Consider the following 24,327-nt stretch of genomic DNA (forward strand, 5'->3'; position numbering starts at 1 on the left):
GTCAGAGGGGGTGGAGCTTCACCTGTTTGGCCTGACAGCTTCAGTCTGTGTGGAGAAACAAAGACTCTCCACTCCACCCACCGTCTGTCTGCTTCCACCACTTCTACACTCTTTTATTTTCATTCTATTTACACACCAGAGTCTTTTTCAAAAGGAATCTGGTCTCTTGTGAAAACCACTTTGAAAAAAACAACAAATGAAAAAGAAAAACAAGCAAAAACGAGTTAATGTGGAAAAAACACCTTACAACAGCAAAGATAAAAAAAAACCTTGAATGACCAGAGTTTTAAAACAAAAGAAGTTTAAATTTTTTTAAAAAGACATGAAATTCTATCTAAAAAGGAGCAAAAATGTTGAAAGAGTTAAAATGTTGAATTGACTTAATACATTTTAAAGATAAAATATGAAACAACTCCAAACAGCTGCTAATGAAACGTTGACCAGCCTGGATTGTAACTGAAACTTTATGAAGCAACATCAGACACACTTTAGAGCTTGTATCATAACCAGGGGTCTTCAAGGTTTTCCAGGCCAAGGACCCCAAACTGATGGAGAGACGGAGCAGGGACCCCGACTATATATATTGTATGAAACTGTGTTTTATATGAAGCTGGCCTGGTGCCATGTATAAACAGAGCTACTGTGTTATTGTCCATTCAATACTAAGCTATTGAAGTAATACACAGGTTGATATTTTCAGGTTTTTAAACATGAACAAGCTGCAGGGTGGCCGTGCCACTGCCTTTTACAAACAGACTTCTTGCCTACGACACTGAGCTGTTGGAATAATTCAGATTCATGTTTTTATCTGAAGCAGACATGTAGAAGTGACGTCAATCCTCAAGCCGTCTGTGGACGCTCACATACTCCCACATTAGTGTGACCTCTGACCCTGATGAGCAGCAACTGATGTGTCCTTGGACGGACGGAGGTCGTCAGGCAGAGGTCAAGCTCTGAAATCCTCCCTCCAGCGCCTCCCAGTGGTCAGGAACTGCTGGTATCACAGGAGGAGAGAGCACAGCAGAACCTGCCAGTTCCTCCACTGATGGAGACATGGAGGATCTTCCCTTTCTGATGCGCTCCCTCCATCTTCTGCTGGTTTGGAGAAAGCCTTCCATCCTGTCATACATGTGTACGGCCACCTTGCAGAGAAGTGTTCAGTTTGTTCAGCTCAGAGAAAATCAGCAGCATATGAACGTTTGGTTCCCCAGACATTGTGGCTGAAACATGCAGCCAGCTCTGTGAGCTTCTGGAGGAGGAAACACTCCAGAATAGACCAGAGTTTTAGACCAGGAATATCGACCAAAATGATTGTTAAAGCATTAATGGATGAACTTTTTATATTTATTCTTGTGCCTCCGTCTTTAAGAGGCGAGGCGCTCAGATTACTATTCCTAGGATCACGTTTATTTGTAATCTGCTTCTTCTTCCGCCGGTATTTCAGCACAATCAAGATGTCTCCTAATCAGGACACATGTTTAGTACACAGCTTACGGCCCCTGATGAGGACACCACTTAGCAAGCAGACACACAATCACTGCTTTCACAGTGGGACAGGAAGAGACGGACGTCTCCTAGACACCCTGCAAAGCAAGCAGGCAGACCCACCCTAAGATGGAATGACCTCATCAAGTACCAGTCAGAGCGAGGCGGGCCTGGGACCGGAGATGAGATCTGGAGTATCAGAGGCAGCATCAGGAACAAACAGATTATTTCACAGCCAGTGGAAGTTGAGCTGGAGTGTTTCTAGTGAGCTGGCGTGTGAGTGCTTGATTAACTTGATAGATAGCAGGTGAGCAGTGGAGGGAGGGGAGGCAGAGAAGGAGGAACAGCAGAAGGGGCGTGGCCAGCCTTGCCCTGCAGCAAGGTAGAAATAAATAGGAGAGAGAGACAGGCCACAGCCACAGACAGCAGAGAGAGACAGACAAGAAACCCTTCAGAGGGGAAAACACCAGGAAGAAGAGGGAAGAGGGAGGAGACTGCCGATACCCAACAACTCAACTGAGCCGGGGCGCCAAAAGCCAAGAAGATGACATCATCCATCAGGTCCTGCTGATTTTTCAGATTTCAGTGTTGAGATAGCAGCAGCAAATTCTTCCAGTGAAATAGGTCATATAACCTGGTCCTGTTATTTTCTATAAGATTAGGGAAGTATGGATGGTTGAAGAGGACCACACACTGGCACGGTGGTTTTCCCCCTCGCCTCAGAGAGAAATGGTTAAAATACCAGCTGGGGCCTTTCTATGTGGAGTTTGCATGTTTCCCCATATGTCCATGGGTTTCACGCTCCAAAAACATGCATGTAAGGTTAATCGGTGACATAAATTTCCACTCGGTTTGAACATGAGTATGTGTGTTTGTCCTGTGATAGACGGAGACCTGTCCAGGTGTGTCCTGTCCTCGTCCATAGCAGGCTGGGATCAGCGTCACTACCCCACCACCATGAGGGGGATACAAGATGGATGGATTATTTAAGAAGTTCTACTTAGAAGCAGTTTTCTGGAAAATCAGAGGTTTAGAGTCTTGAGTGAAACTTCCGAAAAATGTCATTTATTTTGAAAGGTCTCTATTGATTTCAACATTCTCTATTCTAATCTTTTCTGATTTGTTGTTTTGCGCTGATCATTTCAGTTAGTTTGCTTGTAGTTTCTCTGATTTATCTTAATGTAAGTAGTAGTGTTGTGCCGAGACCAGTATCGGGGGGGGGGGCGATACCACATTAAATGCTGGTATCGGTATCGGCAGGTACGAACTATTAACTTGCCGATACGCAGCGCCACGTGTTTTTCTCTTTCCAGACTCTCACTCACTGCTGCCCCGACTCGTGATCCATGTATGGTGACGTATTCAGTGCATGCCAAGGAAAGCCTCATATCTATATTATTTGTTATTTTAATTTAAATTTAACTGTTGTTGAACTACTGTTTTACATGTATTTACCAGTACATGGATATTGCACTATTCTTTTGGCATTTGTGAGCTAAAGCTCAGGTTTAAGAAAAGTTTAATATTATTTCAGTTGCAGCCATACCAGGTATGAAATAATAAAGTTGTCCTACATTTACTGTGTTGGAGTTTTTTTCCTGTTTCACAAAGGGTTAAGCAGCCAGATGAAGCCATGATAGCAATGATTTATACAACCAAGTCAGTATTCAGTTCTTAAGAAATGGAAGAAAAACAGGCCATATCTTTTTTTAAACACTGCAGTATAGGCAAGTATCGGCCAATACTATGCAACCGGGTATCGGTATCGGGACACAAAATTGGCATCGGAACAACACTAGTAAGTAGTGTAGACTCTTGTGTTTTAAAAGCTGCTGTATAACCGGGTATGTTGTTAAACGGTCGTGTTTAGTTTGGAGTTCCAGTCATTTTATTTTGTTAAGGCCTTGGCTATTAATTAGAATAACTTGATCTAATTATTTGATTATATTCGTTGGTTTCAATGTTTCCTTGTTGGCTCTTTATTTCATGTTTTCAGTGTAGAAACATTTTTGTCTTCTTAAATAAGCTTCCAAAGTTCCTCAAACGGCTGGACATGTCAGGACATGTTTGTTGATGTCCTCTTTGAAGACGGAAAGGTTGTGACACCTGGGACTTGGTGAGAATTGAAGCAGAGAGACATGAACACAGGAGCCCCACCCACTTTATGAAGTTTGAATCAAAGCCAATGTTTTCACTGACTTTGAAGAGATTCCTGAAATAGGAGTGGCAATTCTTTAAAAACCCAGTATGAATGTCTGAAATAACTGAGGCCAGAATGTCCTCTAGTCTACAAGACAGAACTTTAGCTGAAATATTTACATCTCCCTTAAGTGAGGATATTGATCTGTAAGAGGAGCCCTCTGATGGATCTTTACCTTTCTTTGCAAGGCCTCGTGGGTGGTTCAGGAAGCTGGCCCAGCTTTCTTGTACCTGAAAACATTAAACTCAGCCGGAGCACCAAGAGCCAGGAAAAGTACTAAAACATTCAGCAGGTACTCTGTCAGGTCTTGGGGATTTTCCAGATTGCAAAGAAGACATAAGTCCAAGTCCAGTGTAAATCTCTCTCTCTCTCTCTCTCTCTCACAGTTTATTAAGTTTCTCTGCAAATTGTGAATACATAGACACTTTGAAATGTACGTGGAGATTTAATTTAAATGCAACTTCTTTTATTAATCCCTTTCCGGGTCAAAGGGTTGTCAGTCTGAGCACCGTCACCCAGATCACATTGCACCCATTAAGAACCTTTCCTGCAGGTGGTGAGCCCACAGGAAGGTGGCGCCCGGAGTGGCACATGAACCCACTAAGACATGAGATTTTGAGTCTCATGCTCTACCAACTGAGCGAGCTGGGGTCTCTGTCACAATAATCAGTAATTTTTTATTTGTTTTTAAGAGGATGTTCTGGTAAAAACACTGAAGATTTAAACTTGGAGTCAAAGTGTGTTTCTTTGACTTAATTTCAACTCAAGTCATTGAAGGAGGACATTGTTTAGAGACGCAGGACATTTCAGGAGCACCAAGAGTCACAAACACAGCACTGATATGCTTCCGGCCATGAATCTGGACTTAAAGCTTGGTGAAGCTGAGGATTGAAACAAGCAGCTCAAACATAGTAAGCCTCCTCCACCACTGAGCTCCATCCTCTTTGTTTCCTGTTTTGGTGGATTCTCTGTGGTGGGATGGTGAAGCAGAGAGGGAATCCAACATGTTGTTGTGAAGAGAAAACTGGAGGCAGACGCCTCACAGGAGCTCTTTCAACCTGGCAACGCTTCACTGGCAGCACAGGACAAGCTTCAACCTGTCCCTCCAAGCCTCCAGCACACAAAGAGGAGGCTCCGCCCCCATAGCTGCTCAGCCAATCACCAGGCCATGTTTAACGCTGACTCTGTAAGGCTCTCTGTGATTGGCTGAGATAATATTCAGTCCCAGCTGACTGAGATCCCAGGAAGGTGTCAGAAAAATACTCTTCGATATCAGTCTGACAAATATTCGGATGAGTGAAGAACAACACACACATGCAGCACAACAATGTCTGGGTGCGCTGTACCGTACCGTACCGTACAGACACAAACTGCGCAGTGGAAACGAGGCTTTAGTGTCCCTTGATTGTTGTGAAATCAAATGTTTCTCTAGGCGAAGGTCCTGCATGTCCTGCAAGATGGACTCTGTGTTCCATCAAACCCAGGTGAGGTGTAACATGTATTAAAGCTGGATTTGTTCAGAATATGTGAGATTATTTGAATCACTCCAGATGATGGCTGGGATGAAGGAATGTTCTGGAAAAGCACAAGCCACTGCTGGAGCAATGATTAATGGCTGGTCACACAGACAAGCTGGTCATCTCACATCACCAAGAGAATTAATGGACACCTTAATGCATGGAGCTTTGACATTTACTGCTTCTGTGTGGAAAGTTGATTGTGACTCTCCGTTGGTACAAGAAACTAAAGTGGTGGTGAAACATAAGCAGGAAGGTAGAAAGGCTGAGGAGAGTGAAACAGATCAGTTTATATTAGCAGCAGCAGCAGCGGTGGAGGATGGACGTGAACAGAGGGAGAGAGCAGTGAGAGAGGAAGAGTGGAATGAGGAGGGTGAAGGAGAATCAGATGAAGAGGATGATGATGTGGAGCAGGAAGAGAAGGTAAAGAAAGAAAAGAGGCCAAGAGAGAAGAAAGCAGTTCCACCTAGGACCAGACATCTCAGGTCACATCAGGTTGATTCCCCATGTGAAGCTGCTTTTAGCCTCCACATCTGGGTGGAGTGGGGAGTTTGTCAGAACCACTAGATTTTCCTCCTTCAGCAGCTGGGCAGTGTCCAGAGGATCAACCTGTGAGCCGCTGGCTGGACCATGTGGCTCAGCATGTGGTCCAGGCATGTGCCAGAGACCACTCTGATTTAGTTCCGTCTCACAAAATCCCACAGCAGTGCTGCAGGTGTTCCGCAGGTAAAGTGTCCTGCAGTGCTGCAATGGATGGATTGTTTGATTCTGGGAGCCTGAAAGCAACTTTTCCCCACAAATTGAAAAGTCTTTAAATAAACATGAACATGAATCCAACATGTTGTTGTGAAGAGAAAACTGGAGGCAGACGCCTCACAGGAGCTCTTTCAACCTGGCATTGCTTCACTGGCAGCACAGGACAAGCTTCAACCTGTCCCTCCAAGCCTCCTGCACACAAAGAGGAGGCTCCGCCCCCATCGCTGCTCAGCCAATCACCAGGCCATGTTACATGCTGGCTCTGTCAGGCTCCCCAAGAGAATATTCAGTCCCAGCTGACTGAGAGCCCAGGCAGCAGGACACAGGAAGGTGTCAGAAAAATACTCTTCTATAGCAGTCTGACAAATATACAGATGAGTGAAGAACAACACACACATCATACAGTTTTGACCTGCAAGGGGAGATGAAGTCTGACTCACTCAGCTTCCTGAATATCTCCGTCCAGCTTCAGTCTCCCTGCAGCTTTTATTCACACAGTTGGTTCACACAAGCATAGGCGTTTCCTGATCTAGTAATCATGAGTGACTCGCAATGCATTTCTATCATCCGGGCGTCAGTCTGCACAGACAGTTCCAGCAGATTAAGCGGTTTATCTAAGAACACACACACATGGTCCTTACACCCAGTGTTTCTCCACCAGCAGATAGGATTTATGCAGCACAACAATGTCTACAAACACATGAATTAATGATAATAGAGAAGATTTCTCTAACACCTGTAATAATGTGAGTGCACAGCTTTACACATTTAGAAAAAATAACTTTTGGGATATTCAGGACCTAATTCTCACACAGTATATCTGCCTACAGTACAAACTCAAGTCAACACTCTTGTTCTGATGGAAATGTCAGGATGAACAGATGAACTATTGAGTTATCAAGATCAAGCTGCAAATCACAAAGTCTTGAAAAAGTTCTATTTTCTTAAACCTAACAGGCCAACATGCTATATTTAAACTTGATTCAAAGTACCTAGAAACTTTACTTCATTTTTTTATATTGTAAGTAGCAAATATTGTATGCATTAAAATAAATGTCAACATTTATTTCTCTTTCAAAGAACATAAGTATTAAAAAGTTCAAATATTTTGGGGTGTCATGTATCTTCAGACTAAAACTGACATTAATGTATTTTTCATTCTTATGGAGACTCTTCAGAATAAAAGTTCCATTTGAAGAAGAAGCAGGTAACACTGCTACATAGACAATATCCAGTGATCAACTTAGCAGGTCCTCCTGAAGGAGAGTGTATTGATCTTCATTAAAGGAAACAACCAGGCTTCTGAGGAAACACACTCTTCCTCCTGATGGTGAAGACATCAGACTGAAACAGGAGACGGACAACAGAGCAGTTTAGTCCAATTTAGAAGAGGACAAAGTCAGCATGAAGAGGACAGACTGTGTGAAGTGCAGGCAGCCTGATTTGACTTGTTTTCCACAGGAAGACTATCAACACTCTTAAAAACACACAAATGTAATTGGAGTTGTCATTTCTAGTATACAAGGGGTCATTGGTGGGTGTACATGGAGTACAATGAATACACTGTCCAACACTGGAAATAACAACACTTCACAATCATTTATGGAAAGATACCTCAGACAGTTTGTCTTCTTCTCAATGCTCTCTCTCAAACTGGAAGAAAATCCCAAACTGTAAAAAAATGGACTCTTCAGAACATAAAAATTATGAAAATGCTGAAATACTTTAGTTACATAATCAGAGAGCGGCACAGTCCATCAATGTCTCATTACCACCTGTGGATTCAATTCAGCAGATGAGAGATGCACCTCATGGAGATCAAAGGAGATCTAAGGATATCAAAGGAGATCAGTGTCTGTTGCCATGGAGATGCTCCCTGCTCAGTGTTGTAGCTACCTGGTCTACCTAGTTACATTTTCATTTTGATTTTAAAAAGCGATTTCTGTCAAAATCAAGTCAATTAAAGTGAACATCACAATGAAAATAGGACTTTGTTCAAAAAGTTCTATGTGAAGAAAGAAATCTTGTCAAATCAACGTATAAAAATGAATTTTGCAAAATTGAAGTTCTTAGATTGTTATCAACTGAATCAGTTCCTGAAAGACAAGGAGGAAAACTCCTGAGGAGCTTGTCTTCACCATTCACTATCAAAGCTTTGATTGTGTTGTGTGTCTGGTTGCTGGAGCTGCTTTTCTTGGAAGGGTGTGGCTCATTTGTCCAAGAGTTGGTTTCTCTAAGAGGACATTCAATGATCAGGAGATTGAGTCTTTGAATAAAGGTTTGAAACTACTACTACTTTGAGTGGCTTCACCTGTCAAAGATGATAAAGAATATAGAGCGATGGTGAAGAAGACTTGAAGAAGGGGACAGAAAAGTGTCTCTTGTTTGTGAATGAGATGTGTCAGAGCCTGTTCGGCTCTTGTCTCCTCACGATCAAGAGACACTAACTCACTATTAATCTACTTGCTGCTGTTGATGTGAGACATAAAGCTTGGAGATGCTGGGGATTGAACCCAGGACCTCATACATGCTAAGCATGTGCTCTACCACTGAGCTACATCCCCTATTTTTGTGTTTTTTATTGAACTGAATCAGTTCATGTAAGACAAGGAGGAAAAGCCCTGAGCAGCATGTGTCCCTCTCTCACCAGGACACTGTCCCTCTCTCACCAGGACACTTTGGATTGTGGTGTGTGGCTGCTTGCTGGAGGGGAGGATTTATGGAAGTGTTGTCTGTTAGTGAGGATTTCATGGTTGGAGTCAGAACATTTTAGGAGATATTTCACTAACCTGTCAACTAAATCATGACCAAACAATTTCTTCACCAACATGTTTGTAAAGATGTATAATAACATGTAAGATGTTGACAATGTTGAAAATCAACTCTCATGTGAAACTGGTACACCTGACCCCGCCCCCCTGTCCACTCTCAGCCAATCACAGGCCCCGTCACTGTAACGCTGCGTTCATGTACCATAAAATGATAGGAACCAACAAACATCATCATTGAATCATTACAACAATAACAACTGCAGAGATGTTACACTAGTTTTCTATTTTTCTTTAGTCAAAAGATAGAATGGCAGGAAGCCCCCCGCCTGTTCAGACGGTGGGGGTGTTGTAGACAGCTGTTGGAAGTAACTAAAGAAGTTACTTGTAGTCTAACTTAGTTACTTTTAAAAGCAAGTAATCAGTAAAGTAACTAAGTTACTTTTAAAGGAGTAACTAGTAATCAGTAATATTACTTTTTCAAGGTGTCAACACTGCTTATGAGGGTCTAATCAAGGCTGTGAAGTGTGACACCCTGATGGTTCTATCTGCTAACTCTGTTTGGTGACGTCACAGTGATGTCATAAAAGAATGGAAACGATCAAATGGTGAGTTGATTGTTTGTGTTTGTGAGTTTTCAGATTGTAGATGTCACACCAAGTGGTGGACCACTCATGGCTGGAGGAAAGAACAACCTGGTTCTCCTGGGCAGTGGAAGTTCATGAGTTGACAGTTCTGTCGGGAGCCCTTGGCGTATTGATGACGGCCTGCAGCAGCAAAGATGTGAAGCATCTTGGTAACAATGCAGGACTGATGTCTGTTGTGGTCTGCAAGTCGCTCAGTTCTGATGAAGACGTTGATCACATCTACTATGTGGTGGCGCTGCACCCAGAGTGCAGGTGTTCTTCCTCCTTTGGCCAGTCATTTGAAGGTTTCTTCAAACCTCGGCTCCCTGCCACTACTGGGTCTGTGTGTCTGGCTCTCATCTTCTCATCAGCCACCTTCTCCATGAAGGTCCTCATGTCACCAACTCCTCCTCAGTGAAGGCCAGTTTCATGATGCGCTGATAGACGACCACCTCCATCAGGAGGTGAGCATGGATTGCCTTGTCAAAACATCCTCCATCCATGATGTGGTTGGCTGTTGTACTTCCAGGATAGATCAACTGGATCATCTCTAGTAGTCCAGAATCTTGTTGATGTTACCCATTGATCCACGATCAGACTTCAGCAGGTGAAATCCACCCAACCTTGCAATGACAGGTAGATTGACCTACTTTATGACATCCACAGCCTTCGGCCAAATGGAAGATCAAAGGTCACTATAGCGGCTCAGCAGAGAGCCGTCTGCACTCTCTGAGAGTGGTAAAGATGGTGTTGAGGTCATGAGGTCACCTTCAATGACTGGAGGAAGTGGATCTGTGTGCTCTGCTCTGCATCATATGCATGGATTCTCTTCATCCAGCCATTCCAATTAGGGTGTGGGAACTCAGGATGGTGGGCTTTGATCAGCCCCCAAGCTGCCTAGAATGTGGAGTGACTGCTCATGAGCCAGGCAGGAGGAGAGAAACATGATGCTGTTTAATCCTGTCTGTTTCCTGATGACAAATTGAAGAATGTTGACTTCAGCTCCTCTCAGGATCTGAGCTTTGTCCATTTAGTTGGCAGATTTTCATGTTTCTCTTACTATTGACAGTTTGACTCTTATTTTCCAGCAGGAGACAAAAAGTGTCCGGTCACAGTTTGGTTCAGTTTCACTCAGTGACAGTGAGAATCACTCAAACTGTGGGGGAGGGGTTCATGGAGCACTGAAGGTGGAACGCTTCACATTTCCTGGCTGGAATGAGCTGAAGTTTAAGCTTTGGTGGTTCAGTGGTAGAATTCTCTCCTGCCACTCAGGAGGGTTCGATTCCCAGCCAATTGATGCAGTAGATCTTTTCTTCACCCTCCTCCTGTGTGAGCTTTCACAACCCAGTCTCATGTTAACGGGTCGGTTTGGACCCCATTTACATCACAAGGTTCCAAGTGACAACAACTTGTCTGTTGAAGAAAAGTGTTACTTTTACACAACAGCAGCAGAAACACTGACAACAATGGCGTTTCTACAATGTGAGCCAGCCACAGTGAGCAGTGGTCGTCTCATGTGTAGGATATTACAGTGAACCTTCCATGACCACAGAACAAGTAGCCTGGCTAGCTAAGTCGGTAGAGCATGAGACTCTTAATCTCAGGGTCGTGCCCCACTTCACCATCTGGTTCTAATCAGCACTTGATCATCTAATGCAATTCAGTACTTCATCATCTGGTTCAATTCACCACTTCACCAATTCACTACTTCACCATCTGGTTCAAGTTCAGCACTTCATCATCTGGTTTAATTCACCACTTCAACATCTGGTTCAAATCACTACTACACCATCTGATTCAATTCATCACTTAATCATCTGGTTTAATTCACCACTTCACCAATTCACTACTTCACCTTCTGGTTCAATTCACCACTTCACCATCTGGTTCACTTCATCATCTGGTTCAAATTCATCACTTCACCATCTGGTTCAATTCATCACTTCACCACTTACCACTTCAACATCTGGTTCAATTCACTACTTCACCATCTGATTCAATTCATCACTTAATCATCTGGTTTAATTCACAACTTCACCAATTCACTACTTCACCATCTGGTTCAATTCATCACTTCACCACTTACATTCTGGTTCAATTCATCACTTCATCATCTGGTTCAATTCACAACTTCACCATCTGGTTCAAATTCATCACTTCACCATCTGGTTCAATTCATCAAGTCATCATCTGGTTCAATTCACCACTTAATCATCTGGTTCAATTCACCAATTCACCAATTAACCCCATGGAAATCTGTTTAAATTCACCACTTCACCATCGGGTTCAATTCACCACTTCACCATCTGGTTCATCACTTCATCATCTGGTTCAATTCACCACTTCATCATATGGTTCAATTCACCAATTCATCATGTTTCAATTCACAAATTCATCATCTGGTTCAATTAACCACTTAACCAATTCACCACTTGACCATCTGGTTCAATTCACCACTTCACCATCTGGTTCAATTCACCACTTCATCATTTGTTTCAATTCACCACTTCACTATCCGGTCCAATTCATCACTTCATCATCTGGTTCAATTCACCACTTCACCATCTGGTTCAAATTCATCACTTCATCATCTGGTTCAATTCATCACTTCATCATCTGGTTCAATTCACCAATTCACCAATTCACTACTTCACCTTCTGGGTTAATTCACCATTCCACCATCTGGTTCAATTCACCACTTCACCACTTCACCATCTGGTTCATTTCATCACTTAGTCATCTGGTTCAATTCACTACTTCACCATCTGGTTCAAATTCATCACTTCGCCATCTGGTTCAATTCACCACTTCATCATTTAATTCAATTCACCACTTCACTATCTGATTCAATTCATCACTTAGTCATCTGTTTTATTTCACCACTTCACCAATTCACTACTTCACCTTCTGGGTTAATTCACCACTCCACCATCGGGTTCAATTCACCACTTCACCACTTCACTACTTCACAATCTGGTTCAATTCACCACTTAATCATCTGGTTATATTCACTACTTCGCCATCTGGTTCAATTCACCACTTCATCATCTGTTCAATTTACCAATTCACCAATTCACTACTTCACCTTCTGGGTTAATTCACCACTCCACCATCGGGTTCAATTCACCAGTTCACCATCTGGTTCACTTCATCATCTGGTTCAAATTCATCACTTCACCATCTGGTTCAATTCATCACTTCACCACTTACCACTTCAACATCTGGTTCAATTCACTACTTCACTATCTGATTCAATTCATCACTTAGTCATCTGGTTTATTTCACCACTTCACCAATTCACTACTTCACCTTCTGGGTTAATTCACCACTCCACCATCGGGTTCAATTCACCACTTCACCACTTCACTACTTCACCATCTGGTTCAATTCACCACTTAATCATCTGGTTCAATTCACTACTTCGCCATCTGGTTCAATTCACCACTTCATCATTTAATTCAATTCACCACTTCACTATCTGATTCAATTCATCACTTTGTCATCTGGTTTAATTCACCACTTCACCAATTCACTACTTCACCTTCTGGGTTAATTCACCACTCCACCATCTGGTTCAATTCACCACTTCACCACTTCACCATCTCGTTCAATTCACCACTTCATCATATAGTTCAATTCACCACTTCACCATCTGGTTCAATTCACCACTTCATAATTTGTTTCAATCCACCACTTCACTATCTGGTTCAATTGATCACTTCATCATGTGGTTCAATTCACCACTTCACCATCTGGTTCAATTCACCACTTCACCATCTGGTTCAATCCACCACTTCACCAATTCACCAATTCACCATCTTGTTCAATTTACCACTTCACCAATTCACCACTTCACCATCAGCTCAACCAGTTTTCCCCCGTAACAAAAATGTTCCTGGTCCAGGTCCATTGTTGTCATACTAGTACACACAGTCTCCTCCTAAGTTTATTTTAGATCACAAACTTAGTGTGGAAAGTGGCGTACGCATCTTTCAGGACCTGTTTTGTCATAATCAACCTTTATAAATGAGGCCAGACATTGTTCTGGCTCCATCATGTTCCTGGTCCAGGATCAGTTTAACATCCAGACCCAGAGCATCGAGTGTTTTTAGGAGAAAATCATGAAATGTGTCGGCGTTGCTGTTTGAAAGCTCCTCAAAGTGAATAAAGCCCCGATACTGTTGGTTGAGTCCTTTTGCTTCTTGAAGATGTTGCTGGTTGGTCTGGGAGGAGGATTCTCACACACAAAGTCAAAGCCTCTTTGGAAATTTAACACAAAGGATCATGGTTGATGACCAAAGGGCTCGTCCGGGAATTGAACCCGGGACCTCTCGCACCCTAAGCAAGAATCTTACTCCTAGACCAACGAGCCTACATGCTGAGGAATAGAAGAGAAGACTGACTCCTCACTAGAACCCAAAGGTTTGGTTCTATCTGTTGACTTGCAGTGGTGGACACACTGATTTCTAGATGTTTGAAGTTGAAGATATGCAGTTCATATACCATCCTACAGGGGGAGCTGCAGCACTCTCAGCTCTCCTACTCGCCTCTGACTTCAATCTATTGGTACCAAGTGAAGTCCAGAGTTTTTATGGATGATGGTTCTCATAATATGTGAGGAACAACATCTCCTCCTTAGTATAGTGGTCTGCAGCATCTGACCAATCACAATCATGGAGAAACTCTGCAGAGTAACATGCTGGTTTTCACATCTTTTGTGAAAATGCCTTGCTCAAGTTTTTGACATTGAGAATAAAATGAATTCATTCTTTGTAATCCAACAGTTCAATCTGAGTCTGTATTGCTAGTTGAAACTTGAATACCATCTAGAACAGACTGATGGATATTTCCAATGACTGGATATTCTGGAGAAACACTTCATGGACTAAGTCCACTGTGGATTTAGTCAACTGAAACTCTGAAGGTATTTAGTCGACTAAACTAGACTAAGACAAGAAAGATTTCTGATGACTAAACTAAGACTAAAACTAAATGGTGAGTTACTCAAAAGACTGAGACTAAATCAGAGTTTGTTGTCAAAATGACCACTGTACAGAAGTTTTGAGCAGAAGTGTCTCCTCTGTCATTTAACACCATGTTTGTATGTTAACGATGTTAAAATGTTGTTTTACATTTTCTTATAGTCTGCACCAGTCCTGATTGGTGTTTCACATCTGGTGAGTTTTGGAGAATGTTTAGGGTTTAATTTGGGTTCAATGTGGTCAGGAGAAGAAAGAAAGAAAGAAACACTACAGATGCAATAGGGTCCTCGCCTCCAGGCAACTTCCCTTCTGGGCTTGGTCCCTAAAAAAAAGGTGCACAGAACCCGGTGTCCAGTGATGAGGTCCTAGAAAGGGAACCACGAATGGACTCCAGAGTCTTACTGTGTAACTTTTATATTCACATTGGCAACAGCTGGAATGGCTGGAAGGGGCCGTTCCCAGTCTGAACCTCATGATTTTCAATAACAAAACTAAAAGGTTTTGCTCTCCCTGTCAGGGAATTGAACTACTGTCTCCTGTGTGACAGGCAGGAATACTCTCTACTATACTAACAAGGAGATGAGGTCAACCACTGTCTAAGTCTCTCAGGGGCGGAGCCAAACTCTGCACCTACGCTTTTGTAACCACAGCGGAGTGTCACTCGAACTGTGGGGGAGGGGCTCACGCAGCACAGCAGTTGGATCACATGACCTCTCTTGGTGGAAATCTGCTGCTGTGTGAGCATTGGTGGTTCAGTGGTAGAATTCTCGGCTGCCACGTGGGAGGCCAGGTTCAATTCCTGGCCAATGCAGCAGACCTTTTCTGAACCCTACTTTGAAGAGTTGACATAAATATCACACCGTGGTTTTTTCTTACTGGTCAGCTTATGCTGCTTTTCCACTGGTACCTACTCAGCCCTACTCAGCCCTACTTCACCTGACTTGCCTCACTTTTGGAGCGTAACGCAGGCGGCATTCCAAATTTCCCCCCAAAACTAATTTGACCCTAAACATTCTCCAAAACTCAACAAATTTGGCACACTCATCACGACTGGTAGAGACTATAAGAAAATGTAAATATTAACCCACAAAGTGCCAAAATGTGCTCTCTAGCGCCACCTACAGTTACTAAAATGACCACCACAGCCATGGTGTGATCTCTTTAGGAATGTTGTGGAGAAATCAAACTAAAACTCATTTGATCATCTCATCGACACCTAAATATCACACAATGACACCCCTGACCTAAGTCCAACAGAAAGTCCACAATTTGCCTTTCTATTTGCCCTTCAAAATAAGATTTACGGCCCAAATTTAATCTGGCTCTCCCTCAAACACTATCTCCTCTGAGGGCGAACATCATATCGGCTTCAAAACACTATTAACTGACAGGAGACGCTTCTCCTCAAAACTTCTATACAACTTTGTAGTTACTCGAGTGGTTTGGATTTTATTTGCCGTCAAAGATTGCAATGTCGAATCCTTCTGCCTGCCGCCTCTCATTCAAATATATTGTAAAACCAAACACCATGGCCAGTAGGAATGTCGTAGAGAGATCAAAGCAAAAGTCACTTGTTCGTCTCATCAAGATCTAAAAATCACACATTGACACCCCTGACCTAAACCCTACAGGAAGTCTGCAATTTGCTTTTGTTTCCACACCTCAACCTTCAATATTCGCCATCAAAGAGGGAGTCTGCTGTAACTACAGGTTTGCATTTCCAGAAGAAAATGCAAGTGTGAATGCTGAAGCGGCTGAATAAAGCTGCTTTCTCCTTTGAATAAATCTCCTTTGATCTTGGCTCCATGCCGTCTCCAGTGTTGAGATCAGAGCAGATTAAAGCTGATCAAAGGAGATCAGCGTCTGTTGCAGATCATAAACACTGAGCAGGTAACATTCATAGACTTCCAAGACCGTCCATCAATCCAGGCCATAATTCTGGAAGTCTATTTGACAGCCAGAACTAGTTGACAAATGACAAAAACATGATGGACAATGCAAAAAATATTTACATCTAAGACAGCCAGAATCAGTGGAAAGAGACGGTCACAAGCTGCCTGTTAAGTCCAACAATCTGTATAATTATTGATTTGTCATTAAAATATTGAGGGAAGTAGATCATGACAGGACAGAGGAGACAGCATGTGAAGTTTAATGAACAATCTCTAAGTTATGACCATTTATTGTTTTGGTCACGAGGTATTGAACTTTTTAATCCTCCAAGGAGAAAGTTGTCACTTTGATAACCTTTGATCTCATGAATACAACTATGTACCTGAGTAAATGTTTTATCAACACTGTCAGTTGTTGTTGTTTATCACATTGGTGCAGTGGTCAGTGGTCATGGGTTCTCTTTGCTTTATTTTGTTGAGAAAATCATTTCAGTGGAGAACATGAGCACTCATTGTTTCACCACAACCAGACTCTCTGTGGTGTTGGGGTTCGGGTTTGATCAGAATATGCAAATTACTCTAGTGATCGGCCAATGGAAGGTTCTGATCCGCCAGAGGACATTTACATATAAACAAGTTATCAAACAGGTAAATTTTTATTTACTTGTGGACAATTACTGATCACTAGCGGTAGACCACCAAAGTAATGGATTACTGGAGTAATAGATTACTAAGGCAGTGTACCAAGTGTAAGTTATGCAGGGCTACAAGGGTTGATTAAAGTAAATAGTCAGTTGTCGACTGACAGTTGTGCGCGATAAAGGATCACTCCGAGTGACCCTTTTCTTGGTAGCTGGTTTTCTTGGAAGGGTGTGGCTCATTTGTTCAAGAGTTGTGTTTTCTCTAAGTGGACATTCAATAATCAGGAGACTGAGTCTTTGAATAAAGGTTTATAAGAACTGAAAAAGATCCAACATCCCAACTTATAAGGAAAGTCTCTCCTCTGTGACGGCCGGGAATCGAACCCGGGTCAACTGCTTGGAAGGCAGCTATGCTTACCACTATACCACCATCACTACTCTGAGTGGCTCCACCTGTCAAAGATGAGGAAGAATATAGAGCGATGGTGAAGAAGACTTGAAGAAGTTTGTAGAATGGGACAGAAAAGTGTCTCATGTTTGTGAGTGAGCAACATGTGTCCCTCTCTCACCAGGACACTGTCCCTCTCTCACCAGGACACTTTGGATTGTGGTGTGTGGCTGCTTGCTGGAGGGGAGGATTTATGGAAGTGTTGTCTGTTAGTGAGGATTTCATGGTTGGAGTCAGAACATTTTATGAGATATTTCACAAACCTGCCAACTAAATCACTAAATAACTGTAACTAGCTGCTCCCACAGTACTATGGATGAGTACAGGATCCACTCTGGAGGGTCTCCTGGATGGTCTCCTCCATCACAGGACAGTCAGAGACAAACAGCCACACACACACACACACACACACACACACACACACACACACACACACACACACACACACACACACACACACACACACACACACACACCTTCTCAATTTATTGTCACCAGTTAACCTCACTTGTTGTTGTTGGAACCTTCACATTGTTCTACAAAGACCCCAAAATCCTTAAAAGTCATGGATTCAAACGTCTAGAAATCAGTGTGTTCACCACTGCAAGTCAACAGATAGAACATAACCTTTGGGTTTTAGTGAGGAGTCAGTCTTCTCTTGTATTGATATTAGTACTGTGACGGGCTGAGTTCTACTTTATTATTCTGATCATAGAATCAAATGTGTTTTTTCTCTGTATTTTTCAGACTGTTCTTGAATATAACGATGTGGTTGCAGTACATCTGACACCAGGTAATGCAGCACTAAAACACACCAAAGAAAGGCGCTGTGGCTTAGCTGGTCAAAGTGCCTGTTTTATAAACAGGAGATCCTGGGTTCAAATCCAAGTAGTGCCTCACAACATTAATTCACTTCAACTGTACTTATATTGCATCAAATAAAATACAGTCACTTCTTGGTGATCATACAGGAGAAACCCAACAAGTCCACATGAGCAGGGATAAGCAACTGTGGAAAGAAAAAAACTCCCTCTGTCTTTCTTTCCCTGTACTACAATCCTTTCTGCCTTCATTATTATTTATTTTATATTATTTATTTATATTATATTCATATGTAATTCCAGCCTTGTTGAAGCACCCCCAGATCATCAGCGATCTTCCGCCAAATTTCACAGTCGGTGCAAAACACTGTGGCTTGTCAGTCTCTCCAGGGCTCCGTCTCATCATTAGACCCCCAGGTGTTGGGCAAAGCTCATACAGACCTCTCCGTTCGTCAGTCTCATGGCCAGAGATTAAATGATCTGGTTCCCTCGCTGTATTAATTTGAGGTAACGACTTATTGTCTCGTTCCCACGTTATCATTATTTTTCTCTCTGGCCACTCAGTCCACTTTCTCTATCGTTCTCTCTGGTCAAATTAAAAAAAAGATGAGGCAACATGAAGTCTCGTCTGATCATCCAGCTCAGTTTTTATGTTCCACTTTAATATCCTGGTAGCAGCGTAGTTTGCCATGTTTTATGGTAGTTTTATACAGCAGATAAAAACACTGCGCTGCCTCCACCACAATGTTTAAGACAAAACACGGAAGAATGGAGACTTGAAAGTGGGCGGAGCCTTGGGCGGTTTTCCTACTTGTCTTTTATGAGCTCATTCAGTTGAAAAATCAATTTAGCTTAACAAAATAGAAAACAGAGGATGGAGCTCAGTGGTAGAGTGCATGCTCAGCATGTCTGATGTCCTATGGTCAATCCCCAGCATTTCCAAGCTTTATGTCTGACATCAACAGCAGCAAGTAGATTAATAGTGAGTTAAGGCTGTTTTATGCTTGACGGACAGGCGAGACGTGGACTAGAGCAGGACACAACAACATTTTTGGACATTGGTCGTCACTCGCGCTGCAGTTTCTGCTGGAAATGACTTGAAATGATTCTTCCTGACGCCACAGGGACGTGAACTCTGCAGGACAAAGTGTTTAGAAAAGCTCTGCTGGAGAGGGAAGGAGAAAATACAGGACTTTATTGAATTTGTGATTCAACACTGATTCTAATGCAGGAAACATGATTGAACAAGTGACGTGTTTTTGTTTGTCAAAAACGGTGACAAAGAAAATAAAATACAGAGAAAAGAAGGTAAAAATAAGTGGTATTCTGTGTTTGATTTTTAAATGAGACATCAGCTCCATGAACAGGGCTGCACGGAGGGACGTGGTGGCTGAAATGACATCAATGGGTCATATGGAGCCACGTGGAGCTGCAGACGCTTCAAGTATAAAACAGCCTTTAGTGTCTCTTGGTTGTTGTGAAATGAAACGTTTGTCCAGACAAACATCCTGCAGATTTTCTGTAAACAAAACATGATAATCATCTTCATCAATTTGATCATGTTACTTTCTTGTTTTTCTATATTTTCATTGATTTGGTCATTAAAATGAGAATATGTGTTGAATTTAAATCTTCTGAGCAAAGTTAAGGAATACAGACATGTGATTGGTCAGAAGGCAGTAAGTCCCGCCCCCTTCACGGAGCTAAAGCGTCAGCACGAGCCCCTGCATGTCCTGCGGTGCAGAAAAGGAGTTAATTCCAGGATCAATCCATGTTGTAATGTCTTATTCCTCCTGAATGAACCAAGCCAGAGGTTGAGCTGAGTGACAGAGGTGATTGTCGGACCTGTGCTCCAGTAGTTTCTTACTTTAGGAAGAGTCTTGTTGAGTTCCTGCAGCTGAGCTAAAGCAGTTAGCCACATTAGCCATGTGGTGGTCATTAACAGGAGGTCAGTTGAACCAAGTCATGAGCGGTGGAACTCATTTTATACACCATTATGAAGTGAAGCTGAGGATTGGAGCCACAATTAAAGCACAGTACTTCTGTTACTGCTTATTTCATCAGGAAATATTAAGTTCAGTCAAATTACTTCCAGGCATGCTCTGGGGTTTGATCTACAACAGACGCTGATCTCCTTTTTTCTGCTTTGATCTCAGCACTGGAGATGCCATGGAGCCATGGAGACGCCGAGATCAAAGGATATTTATTCAAAGTAAAAAGCAGCTTTATTCAGCCTGTTGGAATCCATCCTAATCTTCGCCTTTGGATTCCTGCATGTTGATGTTGATGCAGGATGTTGAAGTAGTTTTGAGAAGAATGGAATTACCGCCAATTTTCCCGGATCAAAAGATTTATTAACAAATAGTCTTACAATCAGAATTGAATGTGCTGTTTGCAGAGCTCTGGGTCATTCACTCAGTCAATCAGACAATGGTTTGTCCTTGCTGACCAGGAGAAGGACGCTGATCTAACTTGAGCTCTGTATTTTATGCTGCTTCTTCACCAGTCCTCCACCCAGACCCACCCCGATCTTCAGGTCAGGATTGGTTGCATTCTTCTTCCTCGTTTGACTCCATCTTCTATGATAGGACCTAGAATCTGAGGGGTCGTACCAACTTTGTATACAGTGTCGTGTCTCACCTTGTGCAGTCATCAGGACATAGGTCTGTTTACCGAAACTCTACTTTTTTTTATCTGGTTTTAGTTGCTAAGCTTTCTCCCGAAACTGCGAGCCTCTCTTATCTGATATTGTAGCTATTTCTTATCTTCTTAATGAGTACACGCTGTTCTTTCTTGAACTCTATGAAATAAGTGCTGATATTTCTTAATATGGTCATGCAGTTCCGCACCACTCGTGCAGTGAGCAAAGCTAAATATATCCTGCTTTTAGCGCTTCATGTTAAGTGTACTATAAGCAATATATTCCATCAAGCCCCTTCAGCATTCACACTTGCATTTTCTTCTGGAAATGCAAACTTCTAATTACAGTAAACTTCCTCTTTGATGGCGAATATTAAAGTTTGAGAAGTGAACACAAAAGTAAATTGCAGAATTCCTGTAGGATTTAGGTCAGGAGTGTTAATGTGTGAATTTTAGATCTTGATGAGACGAACAAGTGAGTTCTGGTTTGATCTCTCTAAGACATGTCTGCTGGCCGTGGTGTTTGGTTTTGTAATATATTTGAATGAGAGGAGGCGGGCAGTGGGATTCAGCATTGCGATCTTTGACAGCAAATAAAATCCAAACCACTCGAGTAACTACAAAGCTGTATAGAAGTTTTGAACAGAAGTGTCTCCTCGGTCATTTACTAGTGATTTGAAGCCGATACAATGTTCACCCTTTAAAGTGGCTCTCCCTCAAACACTAGGAGGTAGTGTTTGAGGGAGAGTAAATTTAAATTTGGGGCGTAAATCTTATTTTGAAAGGTAAATTGAAAGGCAAATTGCAGATTGCCTGTTGGATTAAATCAGGAGTGTCACTACATGATTTTCAGGTATTGTTGAGACAAACAAGTGAGTTTTGGTTTCATCTCTCTATGACTTTCCTCCGGGCGGTGAGACCCAATTAAATTTTCTGCTGATCATCTTATTTTGAAAGGCAAATTGCAGACTTCCTGTTGGACTTCGATCAGGGGTGTCAGTGTGTAACTTTTAGGTCTTTATTAGACAAACAAATGAGTATTGGTTTGATCTGTCTACCACATTCCTAGAGAGATCACAACATGGCTGTGGTGGTCAGTGGTCATTTTAGTGACTGTAGGTGGCACTAGAGAGCACATTTTTGCATTTTGTGGGTTAATTTTTAACATTTTCTTATAGACTACACCAGTCCTGATGAGTGTGCCAAATTTGGTGAGCAAGTTTCGGTTAAATTTGGGTTCAATGTCTTCAGGAGAAGAAACAAAGAAAGAAACAGTACAGATGCAATAGGGTCCTCGCCTCCAGGCAGCTTTTCGGGAATTGAACCCTGGGGTTCCACGTGACAGTCAGGGATACTCTCCACTATACTGACAAGGAGATGTTAGGTCAACCACTGTCTAAGTCTCTCAGGGGCGGAACCAAACTCTGCACATACGCTTGTGTAACCACAGCGGGGTGTCATTCACCCTGTTATGTGAGCATTGGTGGTTCAGTGGTAGAATTCTCGCCTGCCACGCGGGAGCCCCGGGTTCAATTCCCGGCCAATGCAACAGAGCTTTTCCAAACCCTACTTTGTGAAGAGTTGACACAAGTATCCCACTGTGTGTGTTTTTTTTTTCTTACTGGTCAACGTATTACTCTTCATTGTTATTGTTTTGAGTTCTTTTTTAAAAAAAAAAGTGTTCTGTTGTTTGCTTTTTATATCTTTAACTGTTTCAGAAAAAAATCACAAAAAACTATGAAAACATGTCTCATACAAAGCAGATGGGAGAGGCACCTCATGGAGATCAGAGAAGATCAAAGCAGGAGAAAATCTTTGCTCTGAAAAAATCTCCATGGCAACAGGTACTGATCTCCTTCAATGTGATATGATCTCAGCACTGGAGCCTTGGAGATGCTGAGATCAAAGGAGATCAGCTTTATTTGACCTTCAGCATTCACACTTGCATTTTCTTCTGGAAATACAAACCTCTAGTAATTATTATTATCATAACAGGTCTCTGATATCTGGAGGAGTCAGACCATTCAAGGATTTAAAAACAAGCAGTATCATTTTAAAATCTCTTCTAAAACTGACGGGCAGCCAGTGAAAGGAAGAAGGGATTGGTGAAATGTGGTCCCTCCTCCTGGTGCCTGTTAAAAACCTGGTAGCAGCATTCTGCTCCACCTGCAGTCTTTGAACATTGAGCCTACTGGTGCCAGAATAAAGAGAGTTACAGTAATCCAGCCTGGACCAGATGTCCTGCATGTTTTAGTTCTCTCCCTCTGCTTCATCTGATGATGTCATCACCGAGGTTGTGAAAAAGCACCATAACGAGAACCTTCATTGTGATCAGGTGTGGTGCAACTTGGAGAGAGCTAAACCCCTCGGGACGCCAGAGCTCCAGGACCCAACTTGGACACCCATGTCCTAGACCAATATGCTGACATGTTCAAGAGGTTAAAGCAGGGGTGGGGAACCCTGGTCCTCAAGAGCCGCAGTCCTGCACGTTTTCAATGTGTCCTCGCATCAACACAGCTGACAGCAATTATTGGCTCGTTATCAAGCTTTCTGCAGGGTTCATCATGATAACTCAGGTGTGTTTGAGCAGGGAGACATGGAAAACAGGCAGGACTGCGGCTCTTGAGGACCAGGGTTCCCTACCCCTGAGTTAAAGGAATCAACTCCTTGTCATAAATAAGGCAGGAGATCAAGACTCTGGATGGTCTCCAGTCCATCACAGGACAAACACACAGAGACAAACAGCCACACACACCTTCACACCTGGAGGACATTTATTGTCACCAGTTAAACTCACATGCTTGTTTTTGGACTGTGGAAGGAAACCAGAGTACCTGGAGGATGGATGGATCCATGTAAAGTTTCTTCTTCAGTATTTTAAATCAAACCTCAGCAAGGAGCTAGTGGCGCAATGGAGAACGGGTCTGACTACGGATCAGAAGATTCCAGGTTCAACTCCTGGCAAGCTTAATAATGTTCTAGTTAACTTCACCCAACATTTCATTTGTTGATGTTGGAACCGTCACATTGTTCTACAAAGAACCCAAAAGCCTTAAAAGTCATGGATTCTTTAAAAAGTTGAAAAGAAAAACTTTCTTCTATCTGTTGTTCCCAAGATTCACACCAATACTGAGTAAAGAAAACTTTTTCCAAGTGAACATAAGTCATGTCTGTATATTCCATCCATCCATCATCCATCCATCATCCATCCATCATCCATCCATCCATCCAAACATCCATCCATCCAAACATCCATCCATCCATCCATCCATCCATCCATCCATCCATCCATGTTGTGTTGTTGCTTCTCATTGTCAATAGAACCATGAGAAAGTATGAGAGTAACTGATACTCTTGTATGATCACTGGACCTTTTGAAAGCAGTCAGACTCTGATACTGTACCAGGAGCATCTGTGTCCTTCACAACCCGCCTACATTTTAACTGGACTTTCTGTGGTGGACCAAAGAACACAGTTGGGTCTGGGTGAGCTTTGCTTTACCTTACCATCCTGGTCCGCTCTGGAACGTACGACTTGGTAGAACCACAGCG

General features: G+C 42.5%; 1 protein-coding gene across 1 annotated transcript in view; it reads right to left on the reverse strand.

The window, feature by feature from the left end:
• The window catches only part of LOC308128129 (NACHT, LRR and PYD domains-containing protein 12-like), a 417,457-nt gene that overhangs the window by 333,740 nt on the left and 59,390 nt on the right, over positions 1–24,327 (reverse strand). The window lies entirely within an intron of this gene.

The sequence above is a fragment of the Lipophrys pholis genome, assembly GCF_963383615.2.
Source record: "Lipophrys pholis genome assembly, contig: SCAFFOLD_25, whole genome shotgun sequence".
In the NCBI taxonomy this organism is placed as follows: Eukaryota; Metazoa; Chordata; class Actinopteri; order Blenniiformes; family Blenniidae; genus Lipophrys; species Lipophrys pholis.